General features: G+C 37.0%; 1 protein-coding gene across 1 annotated transcript in view; it reads right to left on the reverse strand.

Annotated features, from left to right (window-relative positions):
- Positions 1-26,265, reverse strand: part of DMD (dystrophin) — a 2,035,184-nt gene that overhangs the window by 1,956,314 nt on the left and 52,605 nt on the right. The window lies entirely within an intron of this gene.

Below are 26,265 nucleotides of genomic sequence, written 5' to 3' on the forward strand. Positions count from 1 at the left end.
TTATCTGATTTTTTAAGCTAATGTTTTTTTTCCAGGAGGCAAGATAGCATCTTTACTCAGCATACATGTTCTGGAGCCATACAGCCTGGATTCAAAGTCCAGCTTTGCTACTACTAGCTGGATTTCCTTGATTTATTTATATAACTAGTCTCTTTAGCTTCCTCATCTGTAAAATAGCTATAAAAAAATAGCTTTCTCATAGTGTTTTTGTGAGGATTAAATGAGCCATTACCTTTAAAGAGCATAGGAAGTATCTGGACCAACATAAATAATCAACTTTGTTATACTTATCCTGAGAACCAAGGGCTTTTAATACAACTATGGAGTGAATTCTTAAAATTGTAAGCAAAATTTTACCAGTGTATACAAATAAGAGCCTGCAATCTTCAGCAGAGTCCCAGAGGGCTCTGTGGTTTGAAAAACGTTGGATGAAACATAAAGACAGTCTTCTGACTCTTAAGCCTATTAATGATCCATGTTTTACTTTTTTCAAGAACACATGCATTAGCAGTAATAGGTCAACTTGTATTACTGTTCCTTAGACTGTGATTTTTTCACTTCTTATCTAAGAAATGTCCTGTGCTTTTTCTCTCCTTAATAGAGCATTCTTTTTATGGATCTACACAGAGTAACTGTGTTGAAAAGAAGTATAGTTACACAGGGTTCAGCTACACTCGTTAACCAGCCTAAGAAATTGTAGGCTTTCTCCATATTCCCTCAGATATTGCTCTTTAATTATCTAGGTTTAGACACTTGTTTTTTTCTTAGTTTCTTATACCTAAGTATACATAGACGCAGTTTTCTTAAATCCATTTTGTTGCAAAGTCCCTTCTGAGAAGAGCACAGCTTCTTTTGTGATGTCTTGTGATGATAAGTATTGACATAATACAGTATAGTAATTGAGACTCAGGAAGATTTGTCTGCTAACTGACTGTTCCAGACATTTATGCCTTAATTTGCTGTATATCTTTAATGCGCACTTTTCTTTAGTTAAAGCAATCCATGTCAATGAGGTAATCATTTAAATGATCATCCTCACAGCATATAAAAAGGCACCAGGACATATAAGAAACAAATCAGTCCTCACTGCATAGATGCAGTGGTTCACAGCTTGGAAACCAGTACTTTCAAAGCACAGTATGAAACTGTGAAAATAACAGCCTCTCAGAAGAGATCAGTAGACAGAACCGATAATGGCTAAAAGAAGAACAGTATTGATTGGTAAAGTAATATGAAAAGAGAAAAGGTGTATGTTAACTTAAACACTAAATTTGGACAAGTATTCATAGATTAGGAGAAAAAATTTCAAGATCAAATAAATGTCTTCAAAGATGAAAAGTGGTCTGAATGCAGTGCTTTCACTATCTGAGTAACTTAACTAAGGAGTCAAAGTTAAAAAAAAAAAAGAATAGAATTACTGTGATATTTTACTTTATTTTAATTGATGTACAGTTGATCAAGTGGGATTTATCCCAGGGATGCAAGGATTCTTCAATATGTGCAAATCAATCAATGTGATAAACCATATTAACAAACTGAAGAATAAAAGCCATATGATCAACTCAATAGATGCAGAGAAAGCTTTTGACAAAACTCAACACCCATTTATGATAAAAACTCTCCAGAAAGTGGGCATAGAGGGAACCTACCTCAACATAATAAAGCCCATATACTACAAACCCTCAGCAAACATCATTCTCAATGGTGAAAAATTGAAAGCATTTCCCCTAAGATCAGGAACGAGACAAGAATATCCACTCTCAACACTATCATTCAACATAGTTTTGGAAGTCCTAGCTATGGCAATCAGAGAATAAAAAGAAATAAAAGGAATACAAATTGGAAAAGAAGAAGTAAAGCTGTCACTGTTTGCAGATGACATGATACTATACATAGAGAATCCTAAAGATGCTACCAGAAAATGACTAGAGCTAATCAATGAATTTGGTAAAGTAGCAGGATACAAAATTAATGCACAGAAATCTCTTGCATTCCTGTACACTAATCATGAACAATCTGAAAGAGAAATTAAGGAAACACTCCCATTTACCATTGCAACAAAAAGAATAAAATATCTAGGAATAAACCTACCTAAGGAGACAAAAGACCTGTATGCAGAAAAGTATAAGACACTGATGAAAGAAATTAAGATGATACAAATAGATGGAGAGATATACCATGTTCTTGGATTGGAGGAATCAACATTGTGGAAATGACTCTACTACCCAAAGCAATCTACACATTCAATACAGTCCCTATCAAACCACCACTGGCATTTTTCACAGTACTAGGACAAAAAAATTCACAATTTGTATGGAAACACACAAGACCCCAAATAGCCAAAGCAATCTTGAGAACTAAAAATGGAGCTGGAGGAGTCAGACTCCCTGACTTCAGACTATACTGCAAATTTACAGTAATCAAGACAGTATGGTACTGGCACAAAAACAGAAAGATAGATCAATGGAAAAGGGTGGAAAGCCCAGAGATAAACCCACGCACATATGGTCACTTTATCTTTGATAAAGGAGGCAGGAATGTACAGTGGAGAAAGGACAGCCTCTTCAATAAATGGTGCTGGGCAAACTGGACAGGTACATGTAAAAGTATGAGATTAGAACACTCCCTTACACCATACACAAAAATAAGTTCAAAACGGAGTAAAGACCTAAATGTATGGCCAGAAACTATCAAACTCTTAGAGGAAAACATAGGCAGAACACTCTATGACATAAATCACAGCAAGATCCTTTTGGACTCACCTCCTAGAAAAATGGAAATAAAAACAAAATAAACAAATGGAACCTAATGAAACTTCAAAGCTTTTGCACAGCAAAGGAGACCATAAACAAGACGAAAAGACAACCCTCAGAATGGGAGAAAATATTTGCAAATGAAGCAACTGACAAAGGATTAATCTCCAAAATTTACAAGCAGCTCATGCAGCTCAACAACAAAAAAAACAAACAACCCAATCCAAAAATGGGCAGAAGACCTAAATAGACATTTCTCCAAAGAAGATACACAGATGGCCAACAAACACATTAAAGAATGCTCAATATCATTAATCATTAGAGAAACGCAAATCAAAACTACAATGAGATATCATCTCACACCGGTCAGAATGGCCATCATCAAAAAATCTAGAAACAATAAATCCTGGAGAGGGTGTGGAGAAAAGGGAACACTCTTGCACTGCTGGTGGGAATGTGAACTGGTACAGGCGCTATGGAGAACAGTATGGAGGTTCCCTAAAAATCTACAAATAGGGCTTCCCTGGTGGCGCAGTGGTTGAGAGTCCGCCTGCCGATGCAGGGGACACGGGTTCGTGCCGCGGTCGGGGAAGATCCCACATGCCGCGGAGCTGCCTGGCCCGTGAGCCATGGCCGCTGAGCCTGCACGTCCAGAGCCTGTGCTCCGCAACGGGAGAGGCCACAACAATGAGAGGCCCTCATACAGCAAAAAAAAAAAAAAAAAAAAAAACTACAAATAGAACTACCATATGACCCAGCAATCCCACTACAGGGCATATACCCTGAGAAAACCATAATTCAAAAAGAGTCATGTATGAAAATGTTCATTGCAGCTCTATTTACAATAGCCAGGAGATGGAAGCAACCTAAGTGTCCATCATCAGATGAATGGATAAAGAAGATGTGGCACATATATACAATGGAATATTACTCAGCCATTAAAAGAAATGAAATAGAGTTATTTGTAGTGAGGTGGATGGACCTAGAGTCTGTCATACAGAGTGAAGTAAGTCAGAAAGAGAAAGACAAATACCATATGCTAACACATATATATGGAATTTAAGAAAAAAAAATGTCATGAAGAACCTAGGGGTAAGATGGGAATAAAGACACAGACCTACTAGAGAATGGACTTGAGGATATGGGGAGGAAGAAAGGTAAGCTGTGACAAAGTGAGAGAGTGGCATGGACATATATACACTACAAAATGTAAAATAGATAGCTAGTGGGAAGCAGCCGCATAGCACAGGGAGATCACCTCTGTGTTTTGTGACCACCTAGAGGGGTGGGATAGGGAGGGTGTGAGGGAGGGAGATGCAAGCGGGAAGAGATATGGGAACATATGTATATGTATAACTGATTCACTTTGTTATAAAGCAGAAACTAACACACCATTGTAAAGCAATTGTACTCCAATAAAGATGTTAAAAAAAAAACAAACCCAAAAAACTACAATGAGGTATCACCTCACACCAGTCAGAATGGGCATCATCAGAAAATCTGCAAACAACAAATGCTGGAGAGGGTGTGGAGAAAAGGGAACCCTTTTGCACTGTTGTTGGGAATATAAATTGATACAGCCACTACGGAGAACAGTATGGAGGTTCCTTAAAAAACTAAAAATAGAATTACCATATGATCCAGCAATCCCACTACTGGGCACATACCCAGAGAAAACCATAATTCAAAAAGACACACGTACCCCAATATTCATTGCAGCACTATTTACAATAGCCAGGTCATGGAAGCAACCTAAATGCTCATCGAGAGATGAATGGATAAAGAAGTAGTGGTACATATACACAATGGAATGTTACTCAGCCATAAAAAGGAACAAAACTGAGTCATTTGTTGAGACGTGGATGGATCTAGACACTGTCATACAGAGTGAAGTCAGTCAGAAAGAGAAAAACAAATATCGTATATTATCGCATGTATGTGGAACCTAGAAAAATGGTACAGACGAACCGGTTTGAGACACAGATGTAGAGAACAAACGTATGGACACCAAGGGGGGAAAACCACGGTGGGGTGGGGATGGTGGTGTGCTGAATTGGGCGATTGGGATTGACATGTATACACTGATGTGTATAAAACTGATGACTAATAAGAACCTGCAGTATAAAACAACAAACAAACCAAACCAACAACTAATACTAAACTTTCTTTGGGTTATTTGTATGGAAATATGTTAATATAAATGTTTCAGACATCACATGAAATTTCTAAAATTCTTATATGTTCTGGTATAATGTTGTAAGTCATAATTCTAGTTACTACTTTAAAATGTATATCTCTGAAATAAGTAAATTTCCTTGTCAATTGCATTTTTATGAACTTTCATCGAATCTTTAACCATGGTCATTTTTAAGTCTTTTGTCATTTACAGACAGTTCTTGGTGTACTCTGATGCTTTTGCAAAAATGTTCCTATAAAAGGGTTTCATCTTCAAGGAATTCATGGAAAAGACTCTGACAAGCACAGGTTTCTGGTAACTGACTATACTGCTGAACTGAATGAATAACCATTTTAGAACTCTAATGGAAAACTGATGAATTCATAAAAGCGCTAACAAAAGATCAAGATGAAAAAAAAATTAATTACATGGGACTGAGTGAACTGATGAGGATGATTATAATTTTTGTGACTTTCTGTTTGAATAAAAAAAAAATTCCACAAGGACTCAGAGGCAAAAAATATACAAATCAATTTTCACGGCAAAGTAAAGGAGCTGTTACAGTGGAGGATCACTGGACTGAATTTCAATATTATGACATAGTATGAGTGTGCATCGTGTTTGGTAATTGCAATCATTGCTGCTTTTGTTGTGGTCATCCATTTACAATGCTTGGTGTCAGTTTATTTATCTGTTGTAAAAATAAAATACAGTGTGTGTGTGTGAAAAAATAGTTATATAGAAATAAGTATTTTTATAAATTTCTACCTTCATCTTTGTATATGCTATAAACTGATGCCAGAATATCGCAGATTGTATGCTATTTCTGAGCCTTTCCTGCTTATGTTCTCTGAAGTTCATGTAAAAGAAGTTCTTAATCTTTTAGGAATCATGGATCTTTTTAGAATATGATGATACCTATGATGTTTCCCTTTAAAAAAAAATGTACACATTCACAGTTTGCATCCAATTTCACATCATCTATGGATACAGATTAAGAACTTGCGTTCTATAACAAATACTTGATTTTTCTGGAGGGGAAGTATGAAATGTGTTGGACTTCTCAAAGGAAAAAATGGATCAGTGAGCTTACTGAATGGAATCTTAGAAGCTTTTGGGGGGTGATTACATACAGCATTGGAAGTGGAATTTATCCATTTATTGAGAAACATATCTCATTTCCATAGATGAATGCTTTTATATCAACAAAAGGGCATCCACTGGCTTATTCATCTCTTTGGCGAGATGTCTTCTCCAGGGTTTTCATCATTGTCAATTCAAGTGGCTTGGTGCTGCCAGCACAAGTAAAATGATTCTTCGCCCCCATCCGTTCATTTATTAAACAGATACTTACTGAGCACCTGTTACATGCTAGGATCCTCCTAGAACTTTCTTTGTGTCTATATCCTCCTAGGCTTTGAGGATATAGACACAAACAAAAAAATACAAGGTTCCCACTCTCATGGAGCTTGCTTTCTAGTGGAAAGCAAGAGGAATAATAAGCAAGTAAACAAATAACCAAGATAATTTCAGATAATGATAAGTTCATGATGACCATAAATGAAGGTCATGTGATGAGTCACCGAGGTGAGGGAAAAGACTCTAGAATGTGATATTGATCTGAAATCTCAAAGGATGAGATTTAGCCAACAGTGGAAAGATTTAAGCAGAGAGTACCTAGCAGAGGGACCGTCAAGTAAAGGGCCCTGAGATGAGAGCATGCTTGGCTTATTCAAGAAACATAAATATGATCAGTGTGACTAGAGTATTCTAAGGGTGAGATGAAGTCAGGTGGATGGGTGGGGTGCAGATCCTGTAGGACCTTGCATATTATTAAAAGGATTCTGGATTTTATTCTAAATGCGATGGGAAGCCATTAAAGAGTTTTAAGCAGAAAAGTGACTAGCATAACCAGATTTATATTTTTTAAAGATGATTTTGTCTGATATGACCTTAGACCCAATTGTAGCCACAGAGGAAATGCAGCATTCAGGGCAGATAAATGAAAATTTCTACTACTGATACCAAGCAAAGCAAGTTGCGGTCTGTAAGTAAGAAGTTACCTTATGACTAACAACATATATATTTTAAGATTTGCTATTAACCATTAATTTGTAATAATGTGAGACTTCAAAAATCTCTGGTTCTATCTGTACCTTACTGAAAGCTCTAACCTTCCATTTGTCCAATAACTAATTATTGAATAACTTCTGTATCCAGGTATTGTTCTAGCCTAGTACTTTTCAAACTATCTGTGGAGAAGGACCAGTTCTTTCATTGCTGACTAATATTTTTATAAAATACAATAAAAATAAGTTATTAAAAGTAAAAAAAAGAATAGAATTAATGTGATATTTTATTTTAATTGACGTACAGTTGATTGACAATGTTGTGTTAGTTTCTGGTGTACAGCAAAGTGATTCAGTTGTACATATATACACATATTCTTTTCCATTGTGGTTTATTATAGGATATTGCATATACTTCCCTGTGCTGTAGCGGAGGACCTTGTTGTTAGAATTAATATGATATTTTAGAATAAAGTTGAATAAAGAGGTAGGGGCTAAAAGGCAGGGAGTGAGGGGCAGGCATTATTGACCCTGATGTTTAATACAATATCAAGGTCAATTAAGTTATAAACTAAATTTATGTTCATTATCCAAATTTTAGAAACTAGAGATAAAAGGGTATTAAAAGCTTTATGACTGAAGTTTTGATATGTTTCTTTTGCAGTTTTCCTTGAGTAATTGTTAACTGCACTGAACAAATAATTATATCTCCTGATTTATTTTTCTCTTTTTATTTCATTAGAAAAATTTATTTTCACTTTACAGTCACACAAACTTACTATTATGCCACTTAAAGAAAGGTCCAGATTATAGAACATTAAAACTAAACATCATTCAACATTCATTAAACACTGTATTGCATTAATAATAAGTTCTAACTTAACTGAAGACAAGTGGTTAAGTACAGAACCGAGATAGTCTATACCAATTCAGTGTTTAAAAGAACATTATTTCTTTTCCCTTTCTCTCCTTTTCATGTGCTATGATTTCACTTATATCTGTAAACTACTGAGATATGAAGGTATGAATGACATAAAAAAGCTGTACATATTTAATATATACAACTTTGTGAGTTTGGAGATAAGTATACACCTGTGAAACCATCACCACAAGCCAGAAACAGGACATCTTGCTCTCCTCCTTTAAAATTATAACTGGTGTTATCCAATGCAGTTAAAACACAATTTTAAACAGCTAAATGTATTATACGGCCCCATGAAAATTACCATTCTGCCTTTTCGGAAACCTTGAAAAATGGTTTCACAAATCTTGCTATTAAAATAATGCTGTAATTAATATCTATATGGACAAATCCTCTACTCAAACGTGGTCTTATTACCTTAGCAAAGATTCTCCAAAAGTAGGTTAATGGATCTAGGTTAATGATCATGACTATAATTCTTGGTACATATTTTCAAATAACTTCTCAAAAACACTGTATAAAATCACATTCCTTCCAGTAACAGATGAAAACATCTACAATGCCACAGCATAGCCTACGTTGAAAGTTTTAAATATGAACTGAATTCATAGACATACGTCTATATCTATATCTACCTATGAATTTATGTATATATATGTTGAAAGATATCTCAAGAATTTAGACTTGGGACTTAAGAGTTGAGTCAGGCTCTCCCTGACTGCCTCGACTATGAGATATAAATATAAGGGAATGTTGGCAATCACGTTCTGTCATGTGAGGAACATGGAAGCCAGTATGGAAATAAAAGAGATGGCGTAGAGAGAAGGAAATGTGACAGAGAATCCTGAAAGCATTTGATTGCCTGCTTCCAGCATTTTCTTCAGGCACAACTGCAGTCTGTCCTTGCCTTTCTTGAGAAACCTTTTAATCCTTAGAATAAATTTATCCTTTAGAATCAATTCCACACTTGATACAGCTAGTTCGAATTTGGTATATCTGACTTGTAATCAAGTGTCCTAATTAATATACCACTCAAGTAATAGTTTGCTGCTGTACTGCGAAATCAGTTTTATTTCATGTAATGTTTTGTCTCACATTCAGATGAGAAGATGCTCTCTTTCCTCTTGTAAGGTTGTGATGCTCTATCTGTAAACTCAAGGAAAAAAATCTCAACCTGAAACTATGCAAGAAAAAACACACCAAAAACTCTTGTCACTTCCAGTCCTTAATTGGTTATTTATCTGCCATAAACACACGAGGCTGTTTTGTTTTCTTCAGATATCCTTGTCTGCATAGGGCCATTTAAAACCAGAATGGAATTGTCTCTGGGCTACTATCACTGATAATAAGAACTTTCAAATCATGCCAATTATAAGAATTCACAAACACAGATGGGGGTAACCAAGGAATTCAACCAGAACTTTCTGCTTAGTTTCATTAGACCCAAACTTAAGGAGAAAAAAATCATTAGCAAGGAAGAACTTGTAAGCCTTGTAGAGTTCCTTGCTTAGACTTAAACAGTGCTGATTGTGTCTGCAAGGGGAACTGCGGTAAAGAATAAAATGATATTAAATTAGGTAAGGTATATATGAAAATAACAAATGAGAATGAGCACAGGTATTCCAAAATAGAAAAAGAAGTTGGTGTACCACAACCAGAAGTATGATTTCCTTTTAATGTGCTGGTTTTATAGAATCCACTAATGGCAGAAATCATTTTTATTACCATCAATAAAATAAACACATTAATGAAGTCACTAAATTTGCAAAACGACCTGCCTGACGAAATGGCACTAATCAAGGTACACGTCTTTCAAGAAAGTCTTCTTTTGACTTTACTAGACAACATAAGTTAAAGGGCAAAATGCCAAGGACGGTTAAATTTCCAAGTATGAATACGTTTTATTATTTTGATTAGTGTTTCTATTGTTAAAAAACTGCACGTCCTCCATTTGATTTTACATTCTAACATAATAAGGAAGGTATTTGAAGTTTCATATTTCAGCAGTCCAATGGTTTTCTCCAGATGACAAATATAAATGTATGCATGAAATTTTAACTTTCTTTATTTTCTTGGATAATTTTAGGTTATAGCTCATCACTTTGCATTAGTGCAAGCCTCCAACAATCTCATATGCATCATTATGAGGAGATGAAAAGGATTAAGAAAAGTTTTTGTCACTGTAGAGAATGTTAAAAGTTCCCCTGCAACTAATATGAATGGAAATAAGTACCATTATTATAAACTCAATAAAAAAGAAAACTAACAAATGCCTACTTTTATATTCTCCTATCCAGCATTTTTGGTCCTCTGTGCTGAAGAGGAGCAATATTTCCCACCCCAAATGTACCACTCTGGCATTCGGATTATTTCCAGCTGAAAACAATCAAGGCCCAAAAGACTCAGGAAGTACCTTCGACCTGCCCCCAGTTGCATAAAAAATTTTAGATAGAGGGTCTGTTCTCTCACCATAGATAACTGTAGTATAACATGAACTAGGCGTGGTAGACAAGGAGGAACCTAGCAAAGTGTTTGTTAAAATTCCTCTTTGTCCCATAGTCTCTGCAGGGCTGGCAAACATTTATTTACCAAACAGCTGCTTTTCCATCTCCATGCGAATTACCTTCCTCCCCTTTGAAGTCCCAGACCTCTACTTCTTTTTCCTAGTTCAGAATAGCATGTAAGCCTCAATAGCCTGACTGTCCTTTGGTCCTCATATTCTTATGGAGCCCCCATACACATGTAATTAAATGTGTTTTTTCTCCTGTTCATCTGTCTTTGAATTATTAGGCCAGCCAGAAGAACTTAGAAGGTAGAAGAAAACTTTTCCTCACTGACAGTGCTTATCTTTGTTACTTTGGTCTGGACCATGGCATGACTAGACATTTCACTGTCCATAGGCCATTGTTGTTCCCTTGGCTCCCTACCTGGATTTGGGATGGATGTTTCAAACTACCTGCCTTGAGGTGTTCAAACTTTGGCTTGAGCATCATTGAAGGGATGAGATGGAATATGAATTGTGTGACTGTAGATATGTAACTTTAAATAGGAAAATTAAAAATAGAAGAAGAAAAAATGTTTCCCCCAATTTTGTGGTAAATTACAAAACTAAGAATACATTTCAGCCTTCCTAAGGCTATTTCAAGCTTACATCCCCAGCCCTTGGGGATCCATATTTCCTTTCCACCATTCACAGAAGTGTGAGTTATCTAACTTACTTTAAAAAGATATAAAATTGTGGGGCTCTTCATGTTTCAACTTCAAAATTGAAATTCAGTTAGAATTTCCTGGTGACTCTACCCTTGAGAAAGAGCTATCAAGCAATACCACACTCCTTTCCTCGTCCTTCTGTCCCTCCTATACCTCCCTCCTCCCCACCATTGTACGGCAACACATACACATTTCAAAAAGCCAGGAGACCAGGACCTACCTCTCTGAATACAACTTTGGAAAATGTGCCAAATCTTAGTTTTGACATTACAAATTAGGTTTCACGAACATATTCTAAATATCACAAATGCTTCTGAACCATCTTTTGTGATTTAAACTGAATTACCAAACAGTTCACAATTAGTTCCTAATTATACATTAGTTCATTCAACATCAATTTGTCATCAGTGAAAGGAGGAATACAGATACAGAGATAAATAACACATACATGTGTATCTATGCCTCTATATGTCTGCTCTCAACTAAAAAGTTTGCAAAGACAAGAGACAGTGTGTGTGTGTGTGTGTGTGTGTGTGTGTGTGTGTGTGTGTGTTTTCCAACTTTTTATCCCCACATTTCCCAGTAGGTGATTCACAGATAAAAGGTCCTCAATTAATATTTATTTAAATTTAATTGTTAAAGTATTACTTTTCCAAATTGGCCTTTCTCAAATAGAAATATGTAAGTACATTCAATGTTTCCATCTAAAATAAGAGTGGCTATAATCATCCACATGTTGAATGTGGATATTCCCAAGAGAGTAAAACATTTGGGGAGGTTTACATCATAATCAAATTCCACCTCTGCTGCAGATATATAATGCTATAGAAAAATGTTGTTCCACCCAAAGAGAAAGGCTGGATAATTTACAAAACCATACTTTTTTGCCAATTAGAAAGCTGTAGCCTCAAGACAACAAGATGAGCTGAACAATTAAATGTGACAATCCTCTCCAAGGAGAGACTGGACATATGAACTGTTCCTTCTCGGACAGAGCGCCAGAGGAAGAGGTAGGCTACATAGGGGCAGGTAAAAGAAAATAGCTAAAATTGTGAAGAGTTCTGAAAAGTCAGGTGTGGCTTGGCATGATATTTTAGAATCTTTGGGATGGCAGACTGAAGGAGTCTGCATTCACTCTGGAGTTCTTTTCCACAGTCCTCTATTGAGAAAGTCTCCCTCTGTGATACACACAAAATGAAACCCATCTTCCCAGACCCTTCTCTTCTAGGAAGCAAAAGACTTAAGCCACTGAAGGAAAGGTAAGAAACTCTACTATCCCTGGGTCTAGGCAAAGATCTGCTTTTTGGGACAAGGAGGACAGAAGCAAAAAATATCTATTCCTGTGAGAAGAGCAGAATACCTTCTTGGGACCAGGATCCTGCACTAAAATAAAGCAGTGGTCTCTTACCACTGGCGGAGGGACAGGTATACAAGGTCAACCGAAAGCTGAGGATGGAACAGGAATACTGAGAAACCCGTTTAGCACTTCAGGCACCACGCTAAGCACAAAGCAGCAGCAGCCCCTCACTGGAGGAATTTGAAGCCTGTGGTACTCTACAGGTTGCTATAGCAACAACAAAACATAAAACCAGCTTAATATCAACTCCACTGACTCAAACCCCCATATCAACAGTGTGAGAGAAAAAGAGCTGTGCCCATTTCCAGGATTAAGTGTATTTACTTCATCCTCCATTGTTCCTCCATACACAAACGCTAACATTCTCACACACAAGACAGACAAGCAAAAAGGCAGGTAAGATGTAGCCACTGTCAAAAGATAAAGCCATCAAGATATACCAGACTCAGAGGTAACCTAGACATCGGAGCTTACAATAATAGCCAAAATAATTCTGATTGAATAAAACAGAAAAAAACTCTGATTGATAGGTTCAACTACATTTTAAAGGAAAAGGTGGACAACTTGAAGGAACAGACAGGAAATTTCAGCACAGTGATGGAAACTATAAAAGTCAAATAGAAATACTAGCAATAAGTCATAATCAATGAAAATTGTCAATGTGACAATTGCAAAAGTATTACTATTATAAATTAAAATCTTAAGTTACAAAGATATTAGCATTACCTTAAAAATGACACACAAATTGTTATATAGGCTTATCTTGGGAAACTGTTTATCAATGTTCACACATGAGTACTCAATTTTTGATGGAAGGTACACTATCAAACTTTGTATGTGATAAGTACTTTATATTTGTAGCTATCTGCATGATAGGTAATCTCCCCTTACCCCACCCACCCCATCATACAGATAGAAAATTAGGGCTAAAAATAAATGCTAGGTTATATGACTGGTAAGTGTATATTCCTTTGATTACAAATCATTATTTCCATTATATCTCTGTGCCTTTCATACTATAAAACTAAAATAAATTTATCTACCATTCCAAATGATCCATTTTCATGGAGAAAGAGAACCATTTCAATTGTAACAACCTGTGCTATATGACTAGAAAATGAAACATGAGGTGGGCTTCCATGTACATTGGGAGACGTTGCCTAAAAAGTGCAAAATTATGAGGCATATTCTTTTTCAGCAGCCGAAGATGATTGGGCCTACCTCTTTTGTCACATTTTCACTACATAATTCCGGTTCAAACTTCCTTTCCACTTTACTAAATCATTTCAAATTTCATTGGTATTCCTAAAATTCAACAAAGGAAAAGTGGATCATTTCAGCCATTCTAATTTGGAAACTTTTATAGAGTGGCATGACTAGATTATATATGCTCATTTCTCTTTTTATCATTTCTGGATTGGTGGATGGGTTAGAATTATCAGGAAGGGATAACGGAATCTCAACACAAAGACGCAAGTCATCAAAAGCTAAACAAAGTTAGCTTAAACAAGTAAACAAAGTTAATGAGTATTAAGAAGTAATACTGATTTATCATTTAAGAAACTCAGAGGGGAAAGTTACTGGGTACCTGAAAGTAAATGATAGTTAAATGTATGCTAAATGGATTCAATTTGTTCTAATTATTTGACTTTTGATGTGTTGTAGATTTTGCTGTTGTTTGTGCTTTTGGTTCTTTCTTCATTCTTCTCCTACTGTACAGGTGTTACTCAGACCACGAGTGGTCTAAAGTTTATATTAATGATTCAACTCCTTGTCCTACCCCAACTCTGAACCACACAATTTGGGTGGATGGAGTTCAGGAATCAGGCCAACATCTCGAGTACCCAGCACCACTACACAGCACACATGCATGCATGATTCTATAATTGTTGTATTGAATATTCATGAATTTATTATGCACCAGACACTGGGAAGTCAATGTACAGTGGTCAACAAAAATTGTTCAACTGTATTAATAATTAGAAACCATAAACGTGCTTATAGAGTCTTCTTTAATTTGAAGCTTGTTATTCTTCTGCACAACTCACAGCTCCCTTTAGAATTATTAAAGCACACGCAGGAGTAATTGCAAATGAACAAAGAAAATGTGATCATGACAAAAGGCTGCCAGAATAACAGGAATGACAAATGTGGGGACATTTTAGAACTCCCCAATTCCCGCTTGAAAAAAACAAGATAAACAACAAAAAAAGCCTTATTGAGCTTCAACTGTAAGCACCATCTGATCCATCTCTTAAAATCCTGAAGTTTCACTGAATCATTGCTGGCTTATGCAATCAAGCAAATCAGACATGAACTATGACCAATCCTTTTAGAGTGACTAGGAAAGGGCTCAATATTTCCAGTGTTCTAGTTACCTCGGTGAGAAATCAGCAGGTATTTGTCAGTGTTATCAGGGAAGGATCTGCTTTCTGCCTTTTTCTCCTATTTTTTCATACACACACACACACCCCCCACACAAGCACACTCTACCAGAAAACAAAAGCTATGGGGAAAATAAACAAAACAAAGAAGTTTTGACAAGCACCAGAGTATCTCTACTTTTAGCCTATAAAAAACAAAACAAACCCAATCAACTCTTTAAATGTGTAGATGGGATTAAAGAGCTTAGAACCTTGTAGTTCAGGTGGGTGGAAGAACAGAAGGAACAGATTAGGCTCAATTCCTGTAAGCGGTGCTAGTGGACAGTGTTGTGTTAGTCTGTGTGTCTATGTCTGTGTCTGTCTCTGCCTTTGTCTTTCAGCTAATCTAAATCTACAGGAGGAAAGTGCTTGAAACACCCTACGGGGACTGGAGGAGGAGAACAATAGGAATGGGACATCCATGTAGGTGTTCTACAAACCAGTCTGCTTTTACCCATCCCATTTAATTTTTTGTTTTTAATAAGTTTATTTATTTACTTTTGGCTGCATTGGGTCTTCGTTGCTGCGTGCGGGCTTTCTCTAGTTGTGGTGAGCGGGGGCTACTCTTCGTTGCCGTGCACAGACTTCTCATTGCGGTGGCTTCTCTTGTTGTGGAGCACGGGCTCTAGGCACACAGGCTTCAGTAGTTGTGGCACGCGGGCTCAGTAGTTGTGGCACATGGGCTCAGTAATTGTGGCTTGCGGGCTCTAGAGCACAGGCTCAGTAGTTGTGGCGCACAGGCTTAGTTGCTCCACGGCATGTGGGATCTTCCCAGACCAGGGCGTGAACCCGTGTCCTCTGCATTGGCAGGCAGATTCTTAACCACTGTGCCTCCAGGGAAGCCCATTTAATGTTATATTTATTTATTTATTTAAAAGAGTATAATGGAGCAAGGACAATTTACAAAAGCCAGCCCCAGCAGCTCTACTTACCTGTAAACTGAGCAGATAAGACATATACTGACTTTGGGGAATAATTTGTACATTGATTTACAAAACCAATGTGCAATTACTATTGTCTTCTCAACTGACAACAGAGTGCAGAAGATGGGGGTAAAAATAAGAGCAATTCCAAGGAAATAACTTACGTAGGCCAAAATGCTAATTCAAAAAGTGTACCGAAATTGGAGATGCAAGAGAATACTAAGCATGGATTCTAGGCCATCCTTAAACAATCCAGAGCCGAAGAGCTGTTTTCAGAGATAAATGTATTCTGTGTTCAATGTTTCTTGACCTACTTCTCATAAGGACAATTCTGCCTGAAAACTAGAAGGAATTCATTTTTCACTTTAGCTTGAAATTTACTTTAAGATAAAGCACATTAATTTGCACAAAAATACGCCTTATTAGGCATGTATAAAACAGATTCAAGAGGATTTGGGGTGAAATATTTTATAAGCTGAACAATGCCTGAATATGAAAAATGAAACACAAAAGGACAGTTAGTAAAAGGCAGTTCAGTCCCAAATGAGGGAGTGATTGCTGGTGTACTAAAGAAGAGAGAGGAAGCAGGGCTCCTTCTAATTAGGAAAATGGGAGGAAGAGAACTCTTATTTGTTGAGGATATGCTATATGCATGATGCTGGATTCTGCATTTAATCCTCACAACTAGACTGTGAATCAGATATTTTTTTCCCTTTTACGGATGGGAAACCTGAGGCAAAATGGTTTTACTAGTCGCCTGTGATTGCAATGCACACGTGAAGGAATCATTGTGTTAATTAAGGATCGCCACCTCCCTAAAAGTCCCACATGGTCTTAAGTTCCATCCTTGGTAGTTAAGGTAGGTACTGGATCGCCACTGCCTTAAGGTTATGGAGAAATGCAGAGCTTTGAGTAAAACTAACTCTTGATACCAATAAGAGAGATACATACTTTTTGAGTATAAGTAAACCATGACACTGGCCTCAAAAACAGCTATAGAAGAACACTGGTTAAAAGGAGTTTTCACCAGGGACTTCCCTGGCGGTCCAGTGGTTGAGACTCAGCGCTTCCGATGCAGGGGGTGTGGGTTCAATCCCTGGTTGGGGAACTAGGATCTCACACGCCGTGCTGTGCGGCCAAAAAAAAAAAAGTTTTCACCACACCTCACTGTCTACCAAGATGAGATGAAGAGCGGGCAGTTGAGAGAGTTACAGGTTAGTGAGTGTGGGAAGCTGCGTAGAGAGGGTGCTGAACTCTTCAGACGCCCCTCCTACACCCTTTCAAATTCATTTGAAGAGAAGCGGAAGATGATAATATCCCCTTCAAGAATGGAAGTCTGAGAGTGGAGAAGGGTACCAGAGCTCTTTTGCAGGACTGCCTGAGCAAAGGGCTTGGGCATGTAGGGGGCCTCTCCAAGGCCAGAGCATCTCAACAAGTGTATGATGAGCAGCTAATATGTACTGGGGCTTGAGAAGGTTATGGACCTTAGGAGGAGCAAGCTGGTAGTCTTACATGGGTGTGGCCACCAGGACAGAGAATGCCTAAAGCCAGGAATAAAGAATGTGCATTTCAACTAGGGAGGGATGCAGATCCTGGTCCATATCACTAGATACCCCATGAAAAGTCACCCACTTAAAGGACCAAACGGGATGTCCCATCTCCCTATGTCCCTGACTCAAGACCAGAAGCTGGCTCTGTTATGAAGCTAAGTAATACCCCTGGAGTACTGCCATCCTAGAAAGGAAAGAGTCCCCACTAATCCTGAATGTGACTGGTAAACCTGAAAAGTCACTGAATTTTATTAAGATTTCCTGGGAAAGGCCTATTAAGAAACTTGTTAAATTAAGATAAAAGAGGGTCCAAGGTAGAAATTTAATTCAGTTACAGAAAAATTAATAAAGCAGTATTTTTGGCCCACTGAGATCTGTGTGATGGTGACATTTTTACCCACTGCAGACATAACACTTCATGCAGGGGCTTGGGTCCCAAAGCTGCACTGTGAGGAATGCGAACATGCCTCCCCAGATAACTCATGATTTTGACTAATGTCTGAACAAACTATTATAATTCAGAACAGGTTTTGAATCTAATACCCACTATTAGTACCATCAACATTTAGAATGCATAAAACCAAGGCTTAGAGTGGTTGGGTCCAACCCATTTTATTGCTCAGAGTCACATTAAGTGCTTGACTGGGGACTCAAAATTTTTCTCCTGATTGTAAACCTCTATGGTCTTTATGACACATGCCCATACACTTCCTGACACCTAATTGGCACTCAAAAAATTTTAGACTGGGCAAAATAATGAAAGAATAAAAAGATGTATTTCTTTAGTGCCCAGCAGAGGACTAAGCAAATAGTAGGTATCCTTTTTTATATCTCACAAAGCATTCAGCCCAATTATGGAAAGCAAAAAAGAGGAAGCGCTGTTTAATTATGTAGGGCATCTACAAGTTGCTACACAATGAGCTAAGTTCTTTTTAGGCACTTTTTTAGTTTAGTCCTCTTGTTAATCCATACTCCATATGAGGAAATGGAGAGAGAAGGTAAACAGTTTGTCAAGGGAATGGTAATTGTGTGTATAAATAATTTGAGTGCTTACTGTGTGCCCCTTACTAAATACTTTAAATAGATTAGCATATTTAATCCTCACAACAATCATATAAAGTAGGTACTTCTACTGACTCCACTGTACAGATGGGAAACAAAGCTTAGAGACGTTAATAAGTAACTGCTCAAGGTCATACAGCTACTTGGCAATAGATGGGTACAAATTTGAACACATGTTCTTCCAACTCTGGTATTAAACCACTAACTTGTGCTGACTAGTCACTGATCCTGGGTTTGAAGATGGGAGAGTAAACAATGGTCACATAATACCCACTGTCTGAATGGAATATTACCGATGTACCTGAGAATTTTTTTCTTTCTAGTTTTCCTTCACTTTCAGCTGTATTCAATTCCACTTTCACTCTTCTGTCTGTTTGTGCCACTTTACACACTGGCACCTCGCTTCTCTTTGACCCAAATACTTAAAACAGGTCACACATTTAAATATGGCAACCCCTCCAGCCCTGCAAGTGATAGAGAGTAAAATTTGTTTGTATGACTGGAAAATTTTTTAAAAGTTTACCCACACCCACTTTTATATTTTTAGGTTTGAAAGTGCATTATACATTTCTAAAATTACATTTTATTAGTAAATATCCTTATCTTTAAAAAAACTGCTTTCCAAAAAGGAAACGAATATATTTTTTTCCTTATTACCGTATTATATTAAAAAAATCAATTACCTGGAATGATTATGATTCAAATCTTTTAAACAAGGTACTCAAATATATGTATTACAAAAAAAAAAAAGCCAGAGCAAAACTGCTTTCCTGCACGATGCTCTCAGAATTACCTGCTTCCCCTATACTCCAAGCATTTCCAAGTTATTGGCAATGAATAAAAGTGTAAAGGAAATAAAACCTGCAATTCTCTATGGATTCTATTACAGAAAGAATTTTAGAAATTTTTATGAAGCAATATGGGGATTGGTTTTGAACAAACATTCCTAGTTTGTTTATTATTTTCACAATTTATCATTTATTTTTTTCTGTAAATGATTTACGATAACTGTTCTGTACCACTTTGGATCTGTAGAAGCTGAAGAATTAGAAATATTCATATAAGCCTACTAACTTATATCTACATATGTGTATACTATTTTTGTCATGAACCATAGAACATTTTAGAAGAAGAATTCTATTTTATACAGGTATGAATATATTCATATAGATATTATATATATACACACAGAGTAACACTTTTTATGTTTATTCATATTTTTATTCTTTGGCAGTTCAGGCAAAGAAAAGTTGCATTTAGGGTCATCAGTTACATTCCTCTGTACTTATATCAGCTAGAGAGCAGTGCAGGCAAAACTAAAGGAAACCTGTTTCTAGAGCCTCTACATAGTAGTAACTGTGACACAATCACATGTTTTATAAATTCATAGCTTTGCAGCACAGCAGAATTCAACACTGAAAGTTGTTTAGAGAAAGGAAAACTTGGGAAACAAATGGGAGGTGGCAAACATCTGCAGGGAGAACAGTTATGGCACTCTAAGGATGGCAAACAAAATGGAGGGGAGGGACTGGACAAAAAGTATTGAGAGAGCCTGAAAGGCTCATGTGATTTATGGGGGTGGTGCTTCCAATCACTGGAGATTAAAACTGTATCTCAACTTGTATTCTACCCTGCTGTTGCTTGAGGGGTGGCTTAACCACTCAACCTTCCATGATATTTATATGGAGGCCCTGAACTCCAAGGGCTAAACTTCAGTTGTGTAAACCTAGACTTCTCTGTCAAAACAAGGAAGACTTGAACTGTGTTTCACTGAGCTTATTGCGTGGAGCCTGCCAAATGAAACTTCAAAAATGTAGGCGTTGCCTGCTCAGCCTGAACACTGAAAAGATTTCTACCACAATTTTCAAGGATTTGTTTTTGTTGTGATGCTTCGAAAATTGGTACAGAAACTTTGCTGAAAATGGAGCCCCTAATTTATCACTGCTATCATTCCGGAATTTACTTAGGACTGTGTCCAGCCCACTCCCAACACACGCACATTGCCTTTTCATACTTCTCACCTAACATCTATCTCAGTTTCTCACACGACTCTATTTTCCCCCAGATATGGAGTCTACTATCCCTTAAATGAGTTGTTTGCCACTTCCTTACACTGCAGTACTAATGGTGGAAATGTTTAGATTTATAAAAGTCAAAAATGGGGAAAAGAGATGCAGTTTTAAATTCAACACTCTGGGAATGAAAAAGGAAAAGATAATGAAAGGGAAATGTAAAAATGAAAGACAGGTTGGTCATGTTTAAGGTGCCTGCCAATCTCTATAAACTGCTTTCTTTTGCTCTAAATACTAAACGTGCCTAAATTAGGCTACCTTCCTCCAGAGAACAGGTAGGAACTGGCCACTATGAAATATTGTCAAAGTGAATGTTCAAAAGGCTGCACACCACCTATAATATTTTTTGAAAACTGAAAACAAAACTATTTTCAAAACTGTCAATATCAAGACAAAGCAACAGGGACACCATGAACTTGGATGCTTCTGTTAAGTTCACTTAAACTACTGAGCTGAACCAATCCTTTCTCACACCCATTTTTTCTTTAACCAAATATGTTAATTCAGTTCAATACGCTCAGTTCTAAAATTGGTCCAATTAAATGATCCCAGAATATTTGCAGATATATGTCTTTAAAATATACCTTCTTTACCTTTTTTTTTTTTTTTTTTTTTTTTTTGCGGTACACGGGCCTCTCACTGTTGTGGCCTCTCCCATTGCGGAGCACAGGCTCCGGACACGCAGGCTCAGCGGCCATGGCTCACGGGCCTACCTGCTCCGCGGCATGTGGGATCTTCCCGGACTGGGGCACGAACCCGTGTCCCCTGCATTGGCAGGCAGACTCTCAACCACTGCGCCACCAGGGAAGCCCCCTTCTTTACCTTTTAAAGCAGAAACTAAAATAGAAGCAAAGTATCTATTTAAAACTGGCTTTCCAGAACAAAGCAGGAGGCATCACACTTCCTGATCTCAATCTATACTATAAAGCTCTAGTCATCAAAAGAGTATGGTGCTGGCATACAAAAACAGGCCAACGGAATAGAGTTGAGCACCCAGAAAAAAAAAAGCCAAGCATATACGGTCAACTAATATTTGACAAGGAAGCCAAGAATACTCAAGGGAGAAAATGTAATCTCTTCTTCTGGGATAACCGTATATTTAAATGTAAAAGAATGAAACTGGACTCATATCTTATAACACTCACAAAAATTAATCCAAAATGGATTAAAGATTTAAATGTAAGACATGAAACCCTGAGACTCCTAGAAGAAAATGCAGGAATAAAGCTACTTGACATGGGTCTTGGTAATAATTATTTGGATATGACACCTAAAACAAAAGCAACAAAATAAAAAATAAACTATTGGGACTATATCAAACTAAGAAGCTTCTGCAGAGCAAAAACTAAAGCCGGCAACAAAGTGAAAAGACAACCTACAGAATGGGAAAAATGTTAGCAAACCATATGTCTAATAAAGGGTTAATTTCTAAAATAAAGAACTCATATAACTCAAGAGCAAAAATCAAATAACCCAATTAAAAGGTGGGCAATGGGCCTCAATAGACATTTCTTCACAGAACATATATATAAGGCCAACAGGTACATGAAGAGGTGCTTAATGTCACTAATCATCAGGGAAATGCAAATTAAAACCACAATGAGATATCACCTCACACCTTTTAGAACGGCCATGATTAAAAAGGACAAGATATAACAAATGCTGGGATGGATGTGGAGAAAAAGGAGCCCTTGTGTACTGCTGTAGGGATTGTAAATTGATACAGTCAGTATGGAAAACAGTATGTAGGATGCTCAAAAAATTAAAAATAGAACTACCACGTGATCTAGCAATTCTACTTTGGGGAATATATTCAGAGGAAACACTAAGTCAAAAAGATATCTGCACCTGCCCCTCATCCCCCGCCATGTTCATAGCAAGGTTATTTACAACAGCCAAGGCATGGAAACAACCTAAATGACCATTGATGGATGAACGGATATATTATTCAGCCATTAAAAAAATGAGGAAATTCTACCATTTCTGACAACATGGATGGACCCTGAAGGCACTATGCTAAGTGAAATAAGTCAGAGAGACATATACTGTATGCTCTCATTTACATGTGGACTCTAAAAACAAACAAACACACACACACAAACCAAACTTATAGAAAAAGAGATTGGACGTGTGGTTACCAGAGGTGAAGGATGGGGGAAGGGGAAAAAGGAAGAAAGTGGTCAAAAGATACAAACTTGCAGTTATAAGATAAATAAATACTAGGGATGTAATGTACAACATGATGACTGTAGTTAACACTGCTGTATGATGTATAGGAAAGAAGTTAAGAAAGTAAGTTCTCTCACTTCAAGAGGGAGGAGATATGGGGATATATGTATATGTATAGCTGATTCACTTTGTTATAAAGCAGAAACTAACACCATTGTAAAGCAGTTATACTCCAATAAAGATGTTAAAAAAAAAAATGGAGGAAGTTCTAAGAGTTCTCATCACAAGGGGATTTTTTTTTCCTTTTCCTTTTCTTCTTTCTTTTCTTTTTATTGAATTTATATGAGAAGATAAATGTTAGATGAATCTATTGTGGTAATCACTTCACAATATATGTAAATCAAACCATCATGCTGTTTGTCTTAAACTTATACAGTGATTTATGTCAGTTATTTTTCAAAACAACTGGAAAAAAATGAATATCAAATTTGTATATCAGACATTAAGCTCAAGAAATCAGAACTGCATGGTGCCAGAATTTGACTGGCAAAAGACATCAACGGAACAGAATACTAATACCCAAAAGAAGCTCAGATGTCTTTAACATTTTTAATAAACTGAAGGTGGCATTTTTTTTTAAAGTGGCTTTCTCCTTTAACAGAGACTTTCACTTTCTTGCATGAATTGGTTTAGATCTTTTTCAGCACTGATACCATTCCTAAGCTTAAAGCTATAGAAGAGAATGAACATTCATTCTATGAAATGTCTGCTATGTTTGCAGAATAACTCTTTAATGATCTGAGGCCAACTTTTGGTCAGAAGTTTGAATAGATATTTGTTAATAACGATTAATATTTTCAATTGACACATAATAATAAGCCCTATAGGCTACCTTGCTTTTTTAGAATGTTTAGACAACATGGACAAATTACTAATTCAGGAAATGAGAAAGTTCTTATGTGCCCTAGGAGGTAAGAATGTGGTAAGCATGGGGTAGGGATGGGAGTGGGGGTGGGGCATCATCTCTACTAAAAATCTAACTGAAAAAAGGAAAGAGAAAATACGGCTGAAAAAAATGCACACGGAATAAATGACATTATCAAATATTCTGAGATGTGTGCACTTGATTTTGCTTCATCACTACATCATTCTGAGCCATCCAGGTCAACAACTGTCAACTAATCAATCTCTATCCTCTTTGAGCAGAGATCAAGGGCAACGACAGTACCTTAATGATTTCAATCTCTAGCCTTCAAAGGGATAGATTATAGGAACTGGAAGCAAATCAGTCTTTCACAGGGCAATTCAGCCCACAGCCCATGACAAAGCTTGATTAGAATGGAAAACTGTTAAGCCAGCAAAAACAAGACATAATTATGAGGGGGGAGGAAATATAAGACTGATGAATTTTAGCGTTCATAACAAGATAAAATTAATATGTTTTTATTAGTTCTCATGAAGCCATCCATGTAGTCATTTACAAGTCTAAAAGGGGCAAGAAGAAAAGTCATAATAGAACAGTCTTCAGCGATTTTTTGCTTTTATCTCATAAGTAAAGTTGAGATAGATACAGATGTCAAGTCTAACTGTTCTTCTACGCTCGTCTCAGGGCCACTTTCAAATACAAACAAACCTGAAAGCCAAGAGCTAAAAACCTGTTTGAATACTGAAGTCCTCACAATCCTAGATCTTCTAGAAATCCATTTATGGCTTCAGTGTAAGTAAGGCACCCTTTATGTATTTAATTGCTCGCTAATGTTTTCACTTGCATATGGCTCCGTTTTAAAACCACAGAACATGCTCGTGTATGTAGGTATCTTTAGATCCTTCACCATCTCAACTGACTTATTTAGAACACAACTGAATGTTAGTTTCACTTAATGATTGTAATTATTTTGATATACTCTATATGGAAAATAAATGTTTTCTAATTTAAATCGTATTCTACATATGTGACTCTACTGCAGAGTCAGAACGTCTTTCCTGCAGTTTATAGGATGGCTTTTCTGAAATGTGTATTTGGAGGTCCAGAATTTCATCTTAATTCTAATGCAACAAATTTAGGAGATATAAGTCTCAATTCAAAAGAGAAATTGTTTCAGCAGCACTTCAAATACAGAAATTGTAGCTTAAAATAATAGCCTCCAAACTTTAAAGTAAACCAATGTTTCAAACTTCAAATGCTAGATTACACAAAGCAAAATAGGTTACTTCATCTCCATATTTCTCAGAACCTACGGCATATGAATGGCTATTGCTAATATCTCAAAGTGGGATATTACCTGCAGTTTTCTCCCAAACATATTTGACAATGGAGTTTTTTCTTCCTCCCTAGAAATAACTATTAATGCTGGACTCTGTGTTTCTTACAAGGTTTAAAACACACTGAAGTAAATTTATTCTTCTCTTATAAACATATCCTGGGAACATGGAAATATTTAACTAATTAATGGTGAAACAGGCAGAGAATTAAAGCTGCTTCAAAGGAGAATTCAAGGGCCTGAACATACATAATCACGAAAAGAAAGTATACTGGAAGAAGATTGCTCAATTAGATACAGAACTGGTTAACATCTTAAAGGGCAACAAAATCATATCCTCAATGATATTTTTCTACTAGAAAAACAATTTTTTGTCTCTTTACTGGAAAAAAATCTATAAGTTCACATAACACTTCACAGAATCTAAGCCCTAATCAAGAGTAAATACTAAGTTAAACAAAGATGCATTCTCATAGAAAATTAAATAACCTTTTTTCTTAAAAGATCTTCATTGGAGTATGATTGCTTCACAATACTGTGTTACTTTCTGTTGTACAACAAAGCGAATCAGCCATATGCATACATATGTCCCCATATCCTCTCCCTCTTGAGCCTCCCTCCCACCCTCCCTATCCCACCCCTCTAGGTTGCAGCAAAGTACTGAGCTGATCTCCCTCTGCTATGCGGCTGCTTCCCACTAGCTATCTATTTTACATTTGGTAGTGTATGTATGTCAGTGCTAACAGTGCCCCAGCTCTCCCCCGCCCCCCCGTGTCCTCAAGTCCATTCTCTATGTCTACATCTTTATTCCTGCCCTGCCACTAATCTTTGAGCAGGCCTTTTATTTATTTATTTATTTTTGGCTGTGTTGGGTCTTTGCTGCTGCGTGCAGGCTTTCTCTAGTTGTGGCGAGCGGGGCTACTGTTCCTTGCTGTGCACAGGCTTCTCACTGCGGTGGCTTCTCTTTGTTGCGGAGCATGGGCTCTAGGCGCACGGGCTTCAGTAGTTGTGGTGCACGGGCTTAGTTGCTCCGTGGCATGTGGGATCTTCCCGGACCAGGGATCAAAACTGTGTCCCCTGCATTGGCAGGCGGATTCTTAACCACTGTGCCACCAGGGAAGTCCTGAGCAGGCCTTTTAGACAATGCTTCAGGATGACATTAAAAGTGCATCTAGTTATCCTTTTGCCTTATTTCCAAGTTTTAGATTTTAATAAGCTTTAATGTATCATAGTTTCTCATTTAATTAATTAATAAATATTTATTGAGTACTTACTAATTGCCAGACATTGTGCTAGGGGCTGGGGGGTGATGGTAAAC

This window comes from Phocoena phocoena, chromosome X, assembly GCF_963924675.1.
Source record: "Phocoena phocoena chromosome X, mPhoPho1.1, whole genome shotgun sequence".
NCBI lineage: Eukaryota > Metazoa > Chordata > Mammalia > Artiodactyla > Phocoenidae > Phocoena > Phocoena phocoena.